The sequence below is a fragment of the Silurus meridionalis genome, chromosome 8, assembly GCF_014805685.1.
Source record: "Silurus meridionalis isolate SWU-2019-XX chromosome 8, ASM1480568v1, whole genome shotgun sequence".
NCBI lineage: Eukaryota > Metazoa > Chordata > Actinopteri > Siluriformes > Siluridae > Silurus > Silurus meridionalis.
The window spans coordinates 4,163,060-4,183,059 of NC_060891.1; the positions used below are offsets into that span (position 1 = coordinate 4,163,060).

Here is a 20,000-nt window from a genome sequence, read left to right on the forward strand (position 1 = left end):
AGCAAACTGCACAAGCTCAAATATATTCATTAGGATTTAAAATCTACATTTTTAGATTTGTTTGCAGATACACTTACAAGGATGGAAAGTTCAGCAGTTCAAAACAAGATTTTCCGACCATTTACACTTTTGCGTTTTCTTTCCTGGGAATTTTCACAAAAACACCATCTGCTTTCATTTCAAATCCCCAGGAAAACCGTAAATGCAAGAAATAAAAATGCGCAGAAATTCACTGGTCATTTTATGAGGTTAATATCGATGCTTCTGCTAGAGAAGATGTCTGCGGGCGACGCGGCTGTGGCTGCAGTGAAACGAGAATTGTTAAATTGCTGTCTGTGATGCAGCGCTCTGTAATACTGCATTACTCTACAGTATTGTTGTTTTCTATATCCGTGGTGTCAAAATGATAGTATTTAGAGGTGGATTGATTCAGACACGATTTAAGGAGTAGGTGTGAAATGCACGGCCTTCTACTGTATCATGGACTCGAGGATTCGACTCCCAACACCTGGAATCGGAACACGAGTCGATTCTTTAAGTTTCTCTCTCTCCGTGGCGGGGGCGGTCCTGTGTTTTCTAGCCGGGGAAGGGCGTTTGTTTTTCGGCGGTGTAAAGCGGTCGGTTAGGGGTGGGCCTTTTCCTTTTTTTTCTCGAGCCGAAGAAAGCCCACCTTTTTTTTCTTTCTCATTGTCTAGGGCTGTGAGGAATGTGCCGGTCTGATCCCACAGCGGGGCGCACGAGAGAGATAGATAGATAGAGAGAAAAAGAGAGAGAGAGAGAGAGAAAGTAAGTCAGTCCGTCCAGCGTGTTGGTGCTGTTCGCCGGGGAGCTACGTCACTTTCATCCGCCAGCTTTTCCTTTCATGGGAATTACCTTCTTCTTCATCATTGATCCACGTGTCAAGGTGAGTGTAAAGAAGGGGAAGTCTTTTTTTTTTCCTTGTCTTTTTTACTTATTTGCGGAGATCCTGGTGTCCGATCTACACATTTCCCTCCTTTCCTTCGGTTCTTCAGAACTTCTCAGCTGCATCAAGTTTCTTTCCACTGCAGCCGGACGGAACCCTGGAAAGCAAAAGCGGCGGCGTGTTTGTTTGTTTTAATTTTTTTATGTTTGTTTGAGTACATTATCTCCCACCACGCCTGCACGGGCTTTGGTTGGATTGTACTTTGTGTGTGTGTGTGTGTGTGTGTGTGTGTGTGTGTGAACCTCTTGGCTGATGTGGACACATTCTGCGTTTGCACTCGGGTATAAATCCGACGTCAGCAACTCCAGGTCTGATACTGTGCTCTAAATCTGAGCCTGTTTTTTTTATCCGATTATTTTCCCACGAACAACTTTTGATTCCGGTGTGTGTGTGTGTGTGTGTGTGTGTGTTTTCCCGTTTTGCTGATCTGTAACATTCTCTTACATAGTAACAGCGGCGGTGTTCCTGGTGAGCCGACTCGCTGAACCGTCTCGGAGTCGAGCTTTTAGTTTGTGAGCAGCTCGATTTTTTTGCCGCAGTGTGTGTGAAGTAGCGAGCGGGTGTGTGAGAGAATTAATGTGTGTGTGTGTGTGTGAGAGAGAGAGAGAGAGAGAGAGAGAGAGAGAGAACGAACCTGTGTGAGAGAGAGAGAGAACGAACCTGTGTGTGTGTGTGTGTGTGTGTGTGTGTGAGAGAGAGAGAACGAACCTGTGTGTGTGTGTGTGTGTGTGTGTGTGTGTGTGTGTGTGTGTGTGAGAGAGAGAGAACAGACCTGTGTGTGTGTGTGTGTGTGTGTGTGTGTGTGTGAGAGAGAGAACGTGTGTGTGTGTGAGTGAGAGAGAGAACGAACCTGTGTGTGTGTGTGTGTGTGTGTGTGTGAGAGAGAGAGAGAGAGAGGTGTGTGTGTGTGTGTGAGTGAGAGAGAGAGAACGAACGTGTGTGTGTGTGTGTGTGTGTGTGATAGAGAGCTAGAGAACGAGTGTGTGTGTGTGTGTGTGTGTGTGTGAGAGAGAGAGAAAACGAGTGTGTGTGTGTGTGTGAGAGAGAGAGAGAGAGAGAACAAACCTGTGTGTGTGTGAGAGAGAGAGAGAACGAACCTGTGTGTGTGTGTGTGTGAGAGAGAGAGAGAGAATATGAACGTGTGTGAGAGCGAAAGAACGATTGTGTGTGTGTGTGTGTGTGTGTGTGTGTGTGTGTGTGAGAGAACGAACGTGTGTGTGTGAGAGAGAACGAATTAACGTGTGTGTGTGTGTGTGTGTGAGAGAGAGAGAGAGAGAGAACGAAAGTGTGTGTGTGTGTGTGTGTGTGTGTGTGAGAGAGAGAGAACGAACGTGTGTGTGTGGAGAGAGAGATAGAGAACGTGTGTGTGAGAGAGAGAGATAGAGAACGAATGTGTGTGTCAGAGAGAGAACGAATGTGTGTGTGTGTGTGAGAGAGAGAGAATGAACGTGTGTGAGAGAGAGAGAGAGAGAGAAAACACGAGTGTGTGTCAGAGAGAGAACGAGTGTGTGTGAGAGAGAAAACAAACGTGTTTGTGAGAGAGAGAGAGAGAGAGGAGAGAGAGAACGAACCTGTGTGTGTGTGTGTGTGTGTGTGTGTGTGAGAGAGAGAGAGAGAACGAACCTGTGTGTGTGTGTGTGTGTGTGTGTGTGTGTGTGTGTGTGAGAGAGAGAGAGAGAGAGAGAGAGAGAGAGAGAACGAACCTGTGTGTGTGTGTGTGTGTGAGAGAGAGAGAACGTGTGTGTGTGTGAGTGAGAGAGAGAACGAACCTGTGTGTGTGTGTGTGTGTGTGAGAGAGAGAGAGAACAGTGTGTGTGTGTGTGTGTGTGTGTGAGAGAGAGAACAAACGTGTGTGTGTGTGTGTGTGTGTGATAGAGAGCTAGAGAACGAGTGTGTGTGTGTGTGTGTGTGTGTGAGAGAGAGAAAACGAGTGTGTGTGTGTGTGAGAGAGAGAGAGAGAGAGAGAGAGAGAGAGAGAGAACAAACCTGTGTGTGTGTGAGAGAGAGAGAGAGAACGAACCTGTGTGTGTGTGTGAGAGAGAGAGAGAGAGAGAATATGAACGTGTGTGAGAGCGAAAGAACGATTGTGTGTGTGTGTGTGTGTGTGTGTGTGTGAGAGAACGAACGTGTGTGTGTGAGAGAGAACGAATTAACGTGTGTGTGTGTGTGTGTGAGAGAGAGAGAGAGAGAGAGAGAGAACGAAAGTGTGTGTGTGTGTGTGTGTGAGAGAGAGAGAACGAACGTGTGTGTGTGGAGAGAGAGATAGAGAACGTGTGTGTGAGAGAGAGATAGAGAACGAATGTGTGTGTCAGAGAGAGAACGAATGTGTGTGTGTGTGTGAGAGAGAGAGAATGAACGTGTGTGAGAGAGAGAGAGAGAGAAAACACGAGTGTGTGTCAGAGAGAGAACGAGTGTGTGTGTGTGAGAGAGAAAACAAACGTGTTTGTGAGAGAGAGAGAGAGAGAGAAGGAACGTGTGTGTGTGTGTGTGTGTGTGTGTGTGTGTGTGTGTGTGTGTGTGTGAGAGAGAGAGAGAACGAATGTGAGAGAGAGAGAGAGAACGAACGTGTGTGTGTGAGAGAGAGAGAAGGAACGTGTGTGTGTGTGTGTATAAGAGAGAGGAGTGAGAATGAACGTGTGAGGGAGAAAATGTGTGTGTGTGAGTGAGAGAAAACGAACATGCATAAGAGGGAGAGAAAACAAAGTAGGTGTGTGTTTAAAAGAAAACGAATGTGTGAGAGAGCAAGAAAGAATGTGTGTGTGTGTGTGTGTGTGTGTGTGTGTGTGTGTGTGTGTGTGTGTGTGTGTGTGTGTGTGTGTGAGAGATAGTGAGAAAAACGTGTGTGAGAGACAGACAGAGAAAGAATGTGTGTCTGTGTGAGAGAGAGAGAGAGAAAACGCACACGTCTGTGTGTGTGTGTGTGTGTGTGTGTGTGTGTGTGTGTGTGTGTGTGTGTGTAGAGTTGGCAGAGGCCTGGTGGGTGCTTGCTACTTCCTGGCATTTTGCTAAATGGAAATTACAGTTGTACTGGGACCTGTACAGAGCTACAACTTGAAGATGCAAAGTAATTTTTTAACCCTGAAAAGAATAAAGTGTCCTGATATCACCGGTTCTGTTCTCACTTTTGTTGAAATTTGTATGACTCAACAATCCTATTTGTTGTTTGACCGGAATAAACACACACTGGCCCAGAGAGAGAAGAACTGCTGAAATGGAGACGTCCATACAAACTCCTTTTTGAGTTGGAGGGGTGTCATTTTATGTGTTCATGTGGGGGTAATATGGGGGGTGACACGTGGGAAAGCCAGCTTTACAGTTTTGTTGTAAATTTGGCTTGTCCTCACAAGGCTGCATGAATAATAATGCCAGTGGAAGGTCCTCATAAAAACAGTGAGTGAGTGTATGCTTGTGTTTATAGTTTAGTTGTTTTTTGTAGATTATTAATGACACTTTGTGAGAACATTTATCTAGTCCCCAATAAGGCTGCATTAATAATTATGTCCTTATAAGGATAGACATGTTTGTGTGGGTGTGTGTTTATAACTGTTGACTTTGTAGGGGCCACAAGGATATAAATACGACCTTTTTTTGTGGGGACATTTGACTTGTCTTACAAGGCTGCATTAATAATTATGGCAATAATAAAAATCCTAACGGATGATGATGTATAGGTGGGGTGGAACGTCTTCCAATCTTGGTTATCTTGGTGGGGACATTTGGTGGGTCCTTACAAACTTGTCTTTATAATTATACCAGTGGAATGTCCTCACAAGGAAAATTAGGCATGAGGGTGTATATGTTGATAGGGATTTCCTAGCCAACACTCGTGGTGAGGTGTCTGTCTAAGACTCAAAGCCTGAGGGAAATAAGTATTGCTCGAAGATATATAAGTGTATATTTATCTTCAGGAAGATCCCTTCTGTTTGTCAAAGTTTCCCTGCTTAGTTACTCCAAAACTTGTGTTTTGAGTATATTTATGTTAACTAACATGCATTACACATTGCTTTATGTTTGGCTTCAGCATATCATGACAAAGTAAAAACATCAAGTTAAGGTTTCAGGTGAAAAAAGTAGAGTCCTACAACAAAGTACTGAATCTAAGAAGAGAGACAACGGTGTCATTCTACTTAAGTAATTATCGCTTGAAACCTGTAGTTTCTTGACCAGTCTCACAACTCTGACTTGTGACTGGAAATGGATATTTGGAACAAAAATTTTCGGAACAAAGATTAAAACGACATCAAATATTTATTGGTTGCTATAATGAATGCTTCGGGCTGTTTTCCAAACCATGGAGTGACCTAAATACTATGTAGTGTAAGTTGCCGTTTGGTAATAGAAATATATAAAATTTAGCAAATGAGTACATCAGGGATGCAGTTCTGGGTTTAACTTTTGTTGTGAAAAAAATAGTAAAGCCTTTTGGTATTTTTCTTCATTATTATTATTATTTGCAATGATGCGCTTCAGGCACTTTCGGTTAGTTAGACGATTGTTTATTTTATAAACATTAGACATGTTTTTATTAAAGGGCTGTGAAATGTGTAGCATTTGAACGAGTTGATTTGTAGCTGTTTGGACCCCTAAATGGCATTAAAACCAATTTATTTAGATGACCGTGGGAATATGTAGAAATCACCATGTCTGATTAAGAAAAGGAAACGAGATTTTTGTTCCTATAGCGATACCACAGATAAATCGGGGGGGATTTCTCCGTCCCTCGCCAAATGTGCGTTTGCGATTATTATACATATTTTCTTATTGCTAGCAGATTGCAGTTTTTTTAATTCCAAGACGAAGACCCAGGTAAATTCAGTTCTCGTGAGAGGTGAACAGACCTGTCCTTAAGTTACAGCAGTAGCTTCAAACAAATGCTACATCAGCCTAATCAGCCAGCTGGGACTCATAAAACAGGGAAGAAGGGAGTGATCGAGGGAGAAAAGAGAAGAAAAGAAAAAGAAAGAACGGAGGAGACCTGCCGTGACCTGTTCTAGACATGAAGGTTGAACAACTGATGGTTTTCCAGTTAGACTCTAAAGTTGTGCATGTGCATGCATGTTGAAGTGACACGCTGGACCTGGCTGACTGAACAAGTGGGAAAAGTACACACACACACATACACACACACTTTCCCACACTAGACAAATTCTATGTTGCATGTTTGCCTGACAAACTTAAACACAGTCATGTTTCCTGGAACCAGAATCGAAGAACACTTCGTCCATTTATTAGGTGTGGATTACGTGGACCATCGACTCTTCTACAGAAAAGATAAGCATGCGATAATCCAGGGCTAAGTGTCAGTTGATACGCGAGCTTACTGCACGATGTGGAGGTTCATAACAGCCCGAGGTGAAGCAGAGAACATTAATGGTGTAACATTTTTGTACTTATTTTATATACAGCTCATTACATCTTAAATTCCGCTGCTTCAAATGAGAGATAAAGTTGTGCCATAAGATTACATTTACTTCAATATGAAGTTTTTTTGTTTGTTTTTTTACTTCCTCATTTGAATTCTTTCTTCTCCCGGTTTGTCAAATTTATCATATGCTCTAACCTGTTAATCAAAAAGATCACATTCACAATGTTACACCGCATGCAAAGATCTTCCATTTACCTCAGTAAGGTTATTAAAAAATGTTTCCAGTTGCTTTGTATGGAACTAGAACTCTGTTACTATGGTTAAAGCTGTTTAGAAGCAAACTACAAGCCAATCATCATCCAGTGTTCACGCTGACCAGGGAATAATATAATATAACCTTGCACCAAGGAACTTCTGTCTAAATTGTAGTGCTAGAAAATGAATCAAAACCTTTTGACCAATCAGAATTGAGAATCTGACAGGACATTGGCTGTAGTAGCAACATGGAGTTTGAAAATGATTAGTGTGGATTTAGATGTCTAAAATCTCTTAAAACATCTAAGCTTTAGATTTTTTACCAAAATATAACTTATTTAAACTCATCTAAAATAATATATTGTGGTGTTTTACATTCATTTATTTATTAATGCTGTAATGCTTTTGGTTCCTGAACTTTCACATTTGCTCCAAGATATTAGACTTTATTTTATCCTCGATTCTTATGACCAAATCAGGCTATTATATTATATTTATTATTGAGTTCTTATAGCTAAAAACTCAATAATATGTCTAAGTTCAGTGACTGTTTTTCACAGTGGGGCAAATCACTGGTCCTGAGCTGTGCCTCAAGGAGCCCATTATGAGCCCCACCGCTTTATTGAATATTATGCTAATCACTATGCTTGACTTTCCAACTTTCCTCAGCTTTAGTCGAATTCCAGCATTTTGGACATGAAAGCTTTGTGTGATTAGTGCTGCAGGTCTCGCTCTGTTTGACTCTGTTGCTTTGGCACTGATCTGTCGCTTCTGATTCAACCTGGGTTCTAACCATTCATTAGAAACCAGTTCGAACATGTACTTGGCCTTGACTTGGCCGTTCCTATGTGTTTGAGATCGTTCGAGCCGGATCAGACGCGTCTGCGAGCGTTTTTATGTGGTTAGTGTCTGTCTGTTTGTTTGCCAGCTTTGTCTCAGAAGCCCTTATCATTCATCTGCGTCAACACTGCTACTGTCATAATCTCGCTTTGAGGTCAAATTTCACCGCTCGAAACAATGATTATTGTTGGTTCTCTGGCTAGCGGCATAGACCTTTGTGTGCCTGAACAGGGTTGGTGTGACAAAGTGTGCGTGCTTACGCAGAGCAAGAGCGAGTACGTGGGACGAGCACCAAACACTTCAAGGTCGGCGCTTCTTTTTCTTGTTTTACCTCCAATTTGTTCGTGCCATGTACACGCTGCTGCGTATTCTCCCTGAACTCCTGTTTCTGAGCAGCTGTACCGCTGATTACTTTCCCACAAGGTGTCGGGTTTCCGCGTGCCGCCTTTAGCGCTAAAACGCGGCTAAAGGGTTCAGAACATCCAGCCTCGAGTACTTTTTTCGGTTATCGTGCATCGTACTTGCCGGTTCAGACTTGCCCTGGTGCATGGGGGTGTTGTATAAATTTGTACGTCTCTTTTCATTGGGACGCTATTGTCTTTCACCAGCGAGGACACGGGATCACTGCAGAGGAGCGGAATTTCACCTGCCGAAGTTCTCCGCCTGATCCTGGCGTCTTTCTAAAGAAGCTAATCTCGCTGTAGTACACATACTACCTGTTATTTTCAGACCTTAAATACAACATTCGAGAATGTAACCAAAGAGTTCTGGTTCTGGTGTAAATGTTTTGTCGCAATAAAAATGTATGAGGAACAAAATGCTTTGGTGGGTCGCTGTTATACAAATATAATAGTGACGATTCTTTGCAAATAGCTTTATGGCCCAGATGTTTCCATAACAACATATTAGAAGAAGAGGGCTTATATAATCCTGCTCATAGTTATATAGGTGATGCGTATACTTTAAGGTATATCTGATTCACTGCTCAGATTTGAGTCTTGTACAGGCAAATCAAAGGGGTCATTTACATTCAGTAATCCGTTTTAGCTGACCGCAGGGATTTCATGCAAAACATGGTGGAGAGAATTTGCATAGTAGTTGAAAGGTGCCGAATAGTAGTATTTTTGGGGGCAGGAAGGAGTTTTGAAGGGGTTTCAGGGCATTACACTTCTTATTAACATGCATCTCGAGTGATCCGATTGTAAAAGAAAGATAGAGGTAGCTGTTCACACCTTCATAACGATCACAGGGATTGAATAAATAAACCAACCCTATTTCACTTCCCTAAAACCCAAGCGAAACATGAGGCAGCATTTCATAATGTGACCCATCAGATGCTCAGATCAGTTACTGAAAAACAGTAAACATAAACACTCATTTCTATTGGCCAAGAGTGTGTATATATTAATTATTATAATTTGATTAATAAAAAAAATTGTCTGATTAATCGATTTTCAAAATAATTGCAGCCCTAAAAAGTGTTTATTCCAGTTGGGTTAGGGTCAGGGTCCTACCCTGTATGAAATAATTCTGCACAAAGTCCCAAATAATTCGCCAAATAGATTTTAAAATGAAAAACAAAACAAAAAACTGTATCATTGTTAAAATGCTTCTTTTTCTGATGTTTAACATCTTGACAATAAGTTTTAATATAATCTGCATTGTGCTGCTTCTACATGATTGCATTAATTTGCTGAGGGTTTTGTGGATCGTATTAAAGCAGAACAACTGTGGGATTATATTTCATTCATATAACAAACACAATGTCCAAGTTATGGAAAAATGCAGCCTGTGTGCATGACACAACGTGGCAGTACCTTCTTAATCCTGGATGAAAACCGCAAGCACTGGCAACACCGGTGTTTAAACCGTCGTTTGATCTTGTATGGACGCATTGCCATTCACTCTGGCGTCGTGTATCTGAGTCCACCTCCAAATGTCACCAGAGCGATTGCATTTCAACCCCTTCTGAACATGGGTCAAGTTCTCGTTCCTTTGCTCGGAGGTTGAACCTGCACTTTAGTGTTTTTAATAAATGAACAGCAGACGCGACTGTGATCTGTTCTACTGCTCAATTGACTTTTAGGATCAGTCACCAATCTAAAAGGGTTTGAAAAGGTATTCTAGACATTGCAGCTGCGTATGATGTTAGACAGATGTTTTTGCGAGGTGTTTTCGAGCTTTCCGAAGATGCACCGTCGCCGCAGCAGTGCTGACGTGCCTGAACAGGCTCCCGCTCATGTACGTGCAACAGCAAGGCGTTAGTTCGAGATTCACATCAGCAGCTCCTGCTCAGGCCAAGCTGATATGTTCTGCATGAGCTAACAATAAGAAAACACCCCCCACGCCTTCCTGTCAGGCTGAGAAAGAAAGCCAATGGTGAGAATTCCTTTTAATAATGGAGAAAATAGTTCAGACAGACACACAGACTTCACCTCTTGGTGAAGAAATCCAAATGAACCTATGCAGTGGCGGACCGTCAATGTTTTTTAATTAAGTTACATTTTTATTATTATTATTTTTAATTAATTATTATTACTAATATTATTATTAAACTTGAAAACATTCTCAACAGTGGCAGGAGTATAAAAAAGGAACTAGAGTTAGCGCAGTGTCACTGTAATTGGTGTACCGGAAATAAGGTTTGTTTTGAGCGTGTACAAAAAACGCTAAAGAATCCATAGTGCTAGCGTTAGCTGCTAACCAGGAAGTGGTGAAATTAAGTATGCTGAAATGAGTAGAACAGTTAAGTAGATCATCTCTAGAACCGAACCGTGAATTTTGTGTACCGTTACACCCCTAATATATGTAAAGTATATGTGTGGGTAAACTTCTTATATTTCTTTCCGTGAAAGAAGGAAGTGAGTTAACTTGTATAATCAGCACCCATCTGTGTTTATTAGGGTTGAGTTTTAATGACCGCATTGGCCACCTTCATGTATACAGTGACACAGTATTGGCTTTATATCCAGGACATAGCTCTCAAAATGTGTGTATACAAAGTCTGAATGAGAAGAGAAAGTGTGTATAAAGATATATAGTACGAGGTGTTTGTACAGTTTATGGCTACTTGGCCATGGATAAAGTATTGGATTTTTTTATTGCTTGGTTTTGTGTTTTATGGCACCCCCTTTATTATATCTAGTACTGTTTTTCCATGTATTTTCTTTTAATATGAGCATATAAAATATATATTCATTCACTTTAGATCTAGAGCCAATCCCAGGAACATCGATAGCACAGTGGGAATACATCCTGGAGGGAAAACTCCAGTCATATACACACACTTACTCCTCACCATGGACAATTTAGTATAGACACTCTACTACCCAGTATGTTTTTTCAGTAGGTGGAAGGATACCAGAGAACTCAGGGGAACCTTATGTGTATTGAGTGTCTATGTGAAACTCCATACATATGGTAACCCAAGCTCAGGATTGAAATCAGGAAACCTGGAGATGTAAGACAGCAAATCTACCCACTTGGCAACCTATTGCACACAAAGCATTCAGTAAAAGGTCTGGTTCGTTTGGTTACCACCAGCTTTCATACCAACTGACGTTGCAGATGACCAACCACACATTTCCTGTAGCTTACTAGCAAACACAAAGGTTTAACCTGTTGGATCATTACAAACTGTGTCAAAAATCATTTTTAAACATTGGAAGTGCTAATGCTGGGATTCTTTTCTTTGTTTTTTTTTTTTGTATGGAACAATTGACGATATCTGGCTTTGAAAATCTTACCATATAGCACTGTTTAACCAGCATATTGGGGTATGGGCCAATCAAACAGCAGCTTTCCTGATCCTGAAGCTTGTGGCCAGAAAAGTGTACAATAAGAATTGGTTTGGTGATGTTTTTGAAGGCTTTTAACAGATGCTCATGAAGACCAGCTGCTCTGATAACACAGAAAAAAGTGAAAAAGCAAAAAGACACCCTGGGATACCGGGAAAATTCTGCTGTATGTAGCATGAAAGTCCTCACAGTTCTTTTTTGCTAATTGACATATTACTGTATGCATGTGTGTATCTGAGAGTATCTGGATCCTGGTAGAAGCACCACATTATGGACGCTGATGAAAGCACTACATATGGCATCGCCTGCAACATGCACACAGCCATTTGCTAATATTACGCTACAGACGGGCGACAATTGAACTACTAAAACCTCGGGTCTGATGCGTAATGTACTGCCCAGCCAGTGTTTTGGATATAATATTATTTATAATCTAGAATTTGTTCTCTAGTCCAGTTGTACCCGGTCCGTGGGTTAATTGGTACTGGGCCGCAGAGAGAATACATAACTTATATTATTTCTGTTTTATTTGTTATTTCCGTTTTATTTATCTGATTCTGAGCGATGTTTGTTTTATTTTGTAAAATTCTCTGCCACATCTGTCTATGACTCACTCTTGATGCATGTCATGATGCCTCTGTCACATGTCTTACCTCCATCCGCTACCTTCTTAAAGCGGCTCCGGCCGCTAACACACAGTACGTTACCGCTAAAATTCAAACCCCCAAACTAGCAAAATGAGCAAAAAACAACACAGTGGATTAGAGTTTATTATTATATTTAGAAAATACCAGTTTTTATGCCGGTCGTATCATTTTATTTTGTTGTATTTATCCGCCACATCTTAAAGTCCGGTCCATGGTGCAAAAAAGGTTGGGGACCGCTGTTCTAGTCAACATTGAGCAACTGCATGGAGAAGAAAACCTATTCTTAGCCATTGCAATTAAATTTAAATTGCAAAAACACAGTAATAAAACAATAAGACCAGCATTAGTTGACAAGCATCAAAAGCAATGGTGATGTTGGACTTCATATCGAGAAGGACGCAAGTTCAAGTCCCAACACCACCACACTGCCGCTGCTGGGTCCTTGAGCAAGACCCAGTAACCCCCAACTGCAGAACTACGTAAATGAGATGACTCCTTTTTTTTTTGTTTGGTGTACAGATTTCCTCATTGTTTTACCTTTTGGCCTTTTCAAGTGTTTTTTTTTTTTCTCCAAACTGTATACTTGTCCTTACAAGGGCATTTGGCCCTGACATAGTTTTAACACACACACACACACACACACACACACACACACTACAACAGAAATCCCGAAAGCCAGGCTTGTTGTGCAGGCCCTTACAGCCCAGTTGACGTTATTCCCTCCTGTGACCTGTGAATGCTTTGCAAAAACACTCAGAGCAGCTCAGGGATTCCATCAGGCTTAAAGTTTTTTTTACTTATCACAGACAACGACACACACACACACACACACACATACACACACACACACGGAGCATGATGGTACTGGGGCACCGGAGCTTAATCATTTCCTCTACATGCCGCAGAACGACTTTTCTCAAGGCAGCTGTAGCTAATATGGCTCCTACAAGACCGGTTCTAATTACAGTCGGCAGTTTGTAGCCGAGGCTACACCAACACCGGGTGCATATTTTTGGAGCAAACACAACACCAATGATTAGCAGTCCTCTTGGAGATTCTCTCTTTTTTGTCCGCTTTAAGTTCCAGGTTTCCTACGGGTTGGAACCCAATTGTGGAGGAAGGTAGAAATCCAGGAAGAGTTCTTCAAACCACAGCTACAGTCAGAATCCATTACCGCTAGACCACGACTAAATTTGGCATTTGGCACATATTAGCCATGCACTACAACAACTGCTGTCTCAAGTCTTTTTTTTTTGCCAGATTATTTTTCTGGGAAGTTCAAATTAGCCATGGATATTTAAATTTTTTTTTCAGGGAAAAATGGAAAATCCCATTAGGTGAAGTTTGAAAGTGGAGAAACAGTTCTCAATTGATGATTCGATAGGCTGTGAACCTAAAAAAAAGAGGTTTTTGAGGAAAGTGTGTGTTTTGTTCCCTGTAGGGAGGGTACATCCACAGCTGGAGCAAGACTGGGAGAATGTTAAACTCTTAAACATGTTTAAGACACTGCCGAGTGCCAGGAGGAACTTGTAGGAAAGAAAGTTTCGAACAAAAAGACGAAAGAGAGCGGAAAGAGTGAGGGGAGGAAGAAAACAATGTACTAATATTTTTTATAGTGTAATTCTTCTCCCATTGCTTTTGTGTTCCTAAATCTCTGGATATTTGACCGGACCTTTCTGAGTGTTGAGTCTGTCTGTCTGTCTCTTTTTTGAACATCCCATTCCACATATAGTCCCAATTTGCTGCTGTTATAACTTCCAATCTTCTGGGAAGATGTTCCACTAGATTTTGGAGTGTGCTTGTGGAGATTCATTTAATCAGCCACAAGGGTGTTAAAGTTCTAATTCATCCCAAAGCTGTTCACTGGGGTTGAGGTCAGCACTCCAAAGCTCAAAACATCTAAATCAGATCTTCATGGAGATGGCTTTGCGCACAGGGACACCTTGTTCATGCTGGAACAGGTTTAGTTCTCCGAGTTCACATAAAGGAAATATGTCATTTTACCACATCCTAAGACATCATATACAATTGTGTGCCTTCAAACATGTGGTAACAGTTTGGGGAAGAACCACATATGGCTGGAAAAAGTCAGGTGTCCCAATACTTTTGTCCATACGATGAATATCGGCCTTTCATATCTCTCTCACTTTATCCTCCTCTTTGTGTTCCGAGGTATTTCTGGAACCCAATGAAAAAGAGGAATCTGAACTGTTTGCCCTTAAAAGGGATGTCTGGGTCAGCTGGGTGGAAACTCGCCTGTTATTAATGTCTTTAATGTTACATTCGCTCTTTCTCTCTCTCTCTCTCTTTCTCTCCCCCTTTCCCGCCTCCCTCTTTCCCTCCCTCGTTCTGTCGTGTGTGTGTTTTTTTAAGCAAGGCTCAGAACACAGGAATGTTACGGGTTAGAGAGCCGTCCTTCGTTGGACTCTGTCTTCACAGGGCATTTTTGGCATTTCTTTTTTAGGACATGGATCAGTTTTGCCTAAAGCTACTTCTCTTTTCTTTTCCCCGCACCCTCCCATCTTCCCTTCCTTCCTTTTCTCTCGCTCTTTCACAAGGGAAATGACGATAGAGGATGGGTACGTGCGCCGCGAGTCTTCGCAGGTCATGCTCTATAGCAGTGAGTAAACTTGAAGGCAGCTCAAGGGCAGGTTCTGAGCATGACATCACAGAGTTTCCCCCTTCTGTTTTTATTTTTTATTTTAAAGTGCGGTTATGGAGATCTTCATTTCGGAGTGCGATCATTGAGGAAACGCATGTGTGTGTCCTCACTGCAAGTTGAGACTGTGAGAGTCACAGACGGGTGAAAAGGACATCAGGATGAGGAGATGTGTACAAAGACATCAACACACTTCCTGACTTCTCAGATTTTCATTAAAAAGTCATCAAGGGTCAGGGAATGATGAAGGTGAGGTGACGAGGCCTGGGGTGCACTCAGCGATCCAATTTACCCCATTCAATAGGGTTGAGTTCAGAGCTGTATAGCAGGCCACTCAAGATCTTCCACTGCAACCCAAATAAAGCATATCTTCATGAAGGGGTTTGTGCACAGGGACACTGGTTCTATGGTGGTCGTTCTTAGTTATCGTCACGTTATTAAATCAGTGATCTACTGTACATCTTCATCCGTCCTCACACTTCTATTATATTAATGTAAGTGAAGTTCTTGGACTTAAGGTTAATACCTACCGGTATTACTGCATGTGTGCAAGACCGAGGAATATGTCCTTATTATTTTCTAAAGCTCATTTCTAAGTTTCTTTGACTAAACTGTAACACTGTTGCCAAGAAAAATAAAAAAGCACGAGTTTTGGAAACCTGTCTGTGCTTATATGATTTCTGTTGCAACTGGAGTTAGCGAGCTCTCCCTTCACCCAGACTCAACGCGTTACAACGGCAATTTTTTTTTTTTTTTTTTTCGTTCTCGTTAGGAAATTTTATTGGTCTAATGTTATGGGGTTCAGTTTTTTGGCTTGAAGTTTGTGAAACCGGGAAAAACACAGGAAAAATTCATAAATAAGCCGCTTCGTTGATTAAGCCTCGGGGTTCAAAACGTGGGGAAAAAGTAGCGGCTTATAGTCCGAAAAATACGGTAGATTTGTAGACCAGTGACTTAAGTAACATTTAATTTAAGTAACAGTACAGTAATATTTTATTACTCTTTCCACCTCTGTGCATGTTGTTTTGGTAGACTGAATAAGCGATTACTTTCTGACCAATCGGAATTGAAGATTAGTTGGTGCTGGGTTTTAAATATTTAGTCCTTTTCTTATACTGTCTTTCTTTGCGTATAGTATTTCCATCCCTTTGAATAATTTCTGTTGTAATGTTTAGACTTATTGACCTGTTTGAAGGAATGACCCGTGCATCGACACCACCCTGCTCTCAGCCCTCGGCAGACCGGCCTATCGGGAAGGTTAGCGACCAAAACAATGCGAAATATTCAACACTCATAGAAGTGCTAATCCTCAGGGGAGACGAAACTATGCAAGGGCAGTTACTGAGCTTCACCTAATCTGTTTAGTTCATCTCTGCCATTTCTAGCAGCTCCTCAGACTGCGTAATGTTATCCGCCGTAGATTCAGCGATAATCGAAAAGTAAAAGTCGGACGCGGGACGAACGCTGGAGCAGCGATTAGTGGAATGGGGGTTTTCGCCTCTAGATGAGAGCAGAAATACTTCGGAGCTCGATAAGCACCAGATACACTTCAAGGGCTATGATTATCTCCAGGAAATGATTTGGTGTCTGTGTGTATGTTTTTAAGAGGAAGGCAAACTTCTTTGTCCCAGACGAACTCTGTGTCTCTCTCTCTTTCTCTCTCTGGTTCTCTCTCTTGTTTTTTTCCCTTACGCTCAGCTTTGGAGCATATTTAATCTACTGTCAGAAATATGGGAGATTTGCCATAAAAGCAAACAGTGAGACAAATGCCCTCTTAGTGAGGTCATAGATATTGTGACTGTGGCTCATGGATTCGGTCTAGGCCTCAAGTCTTCGAAGAGGTGGGTGAGCTGTGTTTTTCTGTGACCTTACTTGGGGTTCTTGGGTATTTTTGGAGGAAGAGTGGTGACTCTTGATTTTTTTTTTTTTTTGGAGGGTTTTTTTTTTCGCTCATAAAAGAAAGAAAAACACGAACCTAAAAGGAGCTGAGCTGGAACGAGAACGTTGCGCAGACACCTGAATCAACATCACCAACCTGGCTTTTATAAATCCACTTCCGCCGTTAGCCCACCTCGTTTTCAGTGTAGCTGGAGGGTAGAGCTCCACGCGTAAACACTTAGGGAAACAGGATATGGAGTAGGACCAGTGCCTATCCAAACTCCACACGAAAGCGTGTCCTTGCTCTGTATTTCCAGATGATTCTGCTTATGGCTTCCGAACCAAAGTGCAGAGGTAGATCAAGGTCCTACCGTGTATACAGTCCTCGGGGGGGGGGTTTATATGATTGTCAGCTTATGTTTAAAGATTGATGTAAATGTGTGAACTTAACTCATTCATACACCATACGAGGCTCATATTACCAATGCTGTATGTGAAAGTACAATATATGTCTATTTCATGTGTTACTCAGAGTTACGATGGTTCGCCTTATCAATCTTATGATATTTTTATGATGTTAAATTTAATTTAGTAACAAACTAAACTTAGCAGCATATGCACCCCCCTTCACTCGTGAACTGCTACATGCTCGCTGCTACATACATATACACTGTACATACTGTATATACTTTATATTGTACGGTATTGTAAATTACAGTTTTGCTAAATTATTTACTGTTATTTGTTAAATTATTCCATTTTAATTATGAATGTTTTGCGCATTAAACAGCTAAAAGAAATCCATAACTCTAGCGTTAGCCGCTAACCAGGAAGTGGCTAACGCTAGCGCTATGGATTCTTTAGAGTTTTATGTACAGCTTTAAGAATTTCTCTTAAAAGGAAGAAATTTTGATAATTCCACAAATAAAGGGAGTAAATGAATAAAGGATGGAAGGAATGAAGCTATTTGTTAATCTTGTTATCTTGTAATTAGATTATAGCTTTAGAAAAATAACATTTGACACACTTACATACATCTGTATAAACCAAATGGGGTCTAACAAATGTAAAATATTTCATTTAATATTTCTATTTATTTTATTTGATTAAAATCGGTTTAATCTTTGTTAATTTAATCAAAACAAGAAAGTGTATTGCATTAATTTGATTTATTATATAAACATATTAATAATAAACTGAGTTAATAAAAAAGTTTTTTGTACCGTCACACCCGTTATTTTATTTTATTTGTGTGTGTGTGTGTGTGTGTGTGTGTGTGTGTGTGTGTGTGTGTGTGTGTGTGTGTATGTATGTATGTATATATATATATATATATATATATATATATATATATATATATATATATATATATAATTGATTTGTTGTTTATTTATTTACACAAACAGCGATCCAGGTTTCCATCCTTTGGTTACGATACATGTTCAGTGTATTACGGGGCTCTGCTCAGGGCCCCAGCAATGACTGTTTGGTGGTGCTGGGATTTTAACTTATAACTAAACATTGAGCTCCCAATTCCACAAGTGGGAGTGTTTATATTTTTTCAGATAAGATGCAAATATACTGGATGTGTATCATGTGGGTGGCTACCTTTCCGATTTGGCTCACAGAGCAATCTTCACAGTCAAAGTGTATAAATGAAACAACATCCAATAAATCCACATCACCTGGCTGTTCGACTCATAATTCCTATCAGTGCATCTTTATGTGCTAGTTCTTTGATACAGTCATTCAGGACTATAGCTTTGCCACTTTCTACAACCCTCCCAGTTCCTTCCACTTGTCTGAGTGTTTGATTATGGGTGGAAAGCGCTTTTCATTGTGCAAAGTTTCCGGATCTTAATATCGACTGCTTCCACTTCCTTTAAAAGATTCTTACCACTGAGCCTCTTGATGATGCCTTGCTTTGCACTGAAGTTTGAATTTTGGTTCTTTGTATGAACCAGGAATTCTGTGTTAGCGTTAATGTAGTGGAAAGAAAACCTCTTTTCAGAAGAACATTAGGAACAGACCATGCCTAAGCCTAGACGTAAACTATTCCAGACAATCCTGTGAAACACTCCTTCACAGTTTTTATTTATTTATTTATTTTTTTTTTTTTGTGAAATAATTTCTTTGTGTTTGTCTCAGTCTTAGTGTGTCTGTGTGTGTGTGTGTGTGTGTGTGTGTGTGTGTGTGTGTGTGTGTGTGTGTGTGTGTGTGTGTGTGTGTGTGTGTGTGTTTGTTTGTGTATATCTGAGCAACTTGCTTTCTTACGTATCTGATAAAACACATGAAATTTTGTTACGAAAAAAATGATTTCCTGTAAAAATGACCAATTTAACTATTTACAAGGTAAATAAATCAGATGCTGCTGAATCACAAGAAACACACTGAAAACCAAACCAACCTGGTCAGAGAAAGTTTATTATCCAATTATTGAAATATTTGTGGAAAGACAATCCTTTGGACGTTAGACAGTACACACGATCAGTGGTGAAATCTAATCTCGACCAAACACTTGACTGTTTTTATGTTGATGTTTCCAAAAAGGCTGCTTAAAAAAAAGGGCAAATTCTTGGAGGTTCATAACTTCAAACTGTCAGTCATATCATTACTGTATCTCAATAACTGTTTCTTCTAGCAGTTAGCTTTCATCACACACCTCAACACTTTAATAACAGGTTACCGCTGGACCGCTTTTTTATTTACCGTTTTCTTCTTGGAGTGAGGAGAGCTTTAGGTTCTCGACACTAAATATATATATAAGTTATAAAGGGGCTTACTGAACCACATGGCTAGACTTTGCGTCTTTGTTTTTGGGTTTGGAACGACAAGTAAATCTATTCATATTTTACATTCGCATGTCAAGATGGCAGGGAAACAAATATCCTGCAAAAAAAAAAACCTGGACCATTATTGTATTTCTTTCTTTGAGAAGCTTTTTCAATTGGAGACCTTATAGTCATACTGAGAGATTGACTGAACCTTTGAAGTCAGAAAAAAACCGCTTGGCATTTGTTAAAATGACAAGGTCCATCCAGGAAACTGACAATGGATGATCATCTGGGATGGATGGCCTGTCATCTGAAATCTATTGAAACATATTCGGGGAGCATTTATCCAATGTACTGCTAAAGTCCTTTAATCATAGATCACTTCCCTTGGACTGTTGCAGGACAGATCTGGGGTTTCAACTCCAAAAAAGAGAAATAGTGGAATTCTATTCTTCAGAATTCCTGGCTTGTTAGGAAGTTGGTGTCAAAATCTAGGGTCAGTCTCGATGCGGTAACACTGGAGGGGATAATGTTAAGTTCCTCGCTCAAGGGTTTAACAATGGCAGCTTGGTTTAAATGATGTTGCTATGGTTAAATCCTTCTGACCAGTGAGCCAGGGCATTAACTTCCTATCAGGGAATTGAACCCTGGTCTTCACCAGAGACAGTGAATAAACATTTAACATTCTATCACTGAATCAAGAAGAAGCTTTTGATGGAGTATATCACGTGTATCAGTTCAGAACACTAGAGGCCTTTGGTCTGTGTTTTTCATTAAACTCTTACACAACACTATAGGGTATGCTCAAAATCACCAGCTCT

The 20,000-nt window shown here is 40.7% G+C and overlaps 1 protein-coding gene across 2 annotated transcripts in view; it reads left to right on the forward strand.

The window, feature by feature from the left end:
• The first annotated feature begins 244 nt into the window (after positions 1 to 244).
• luzp1 (leucine zipper protein 1) overlaps positions 245 to 20,000 on the forward strand; it is a 43,614-nt gene continuing 23,858 nt past the window's right edge. For both annotated transcript variants that reach the window (XM_046855542.1, XM_046855543.1), the window contains exon 1: positions 245 to 904. The gene's annotated coding sequence lies outside the window, so the exon portion shown is untranslated. The remainder of the gene's footprint in view (positions 905 to 20,000) is intronic.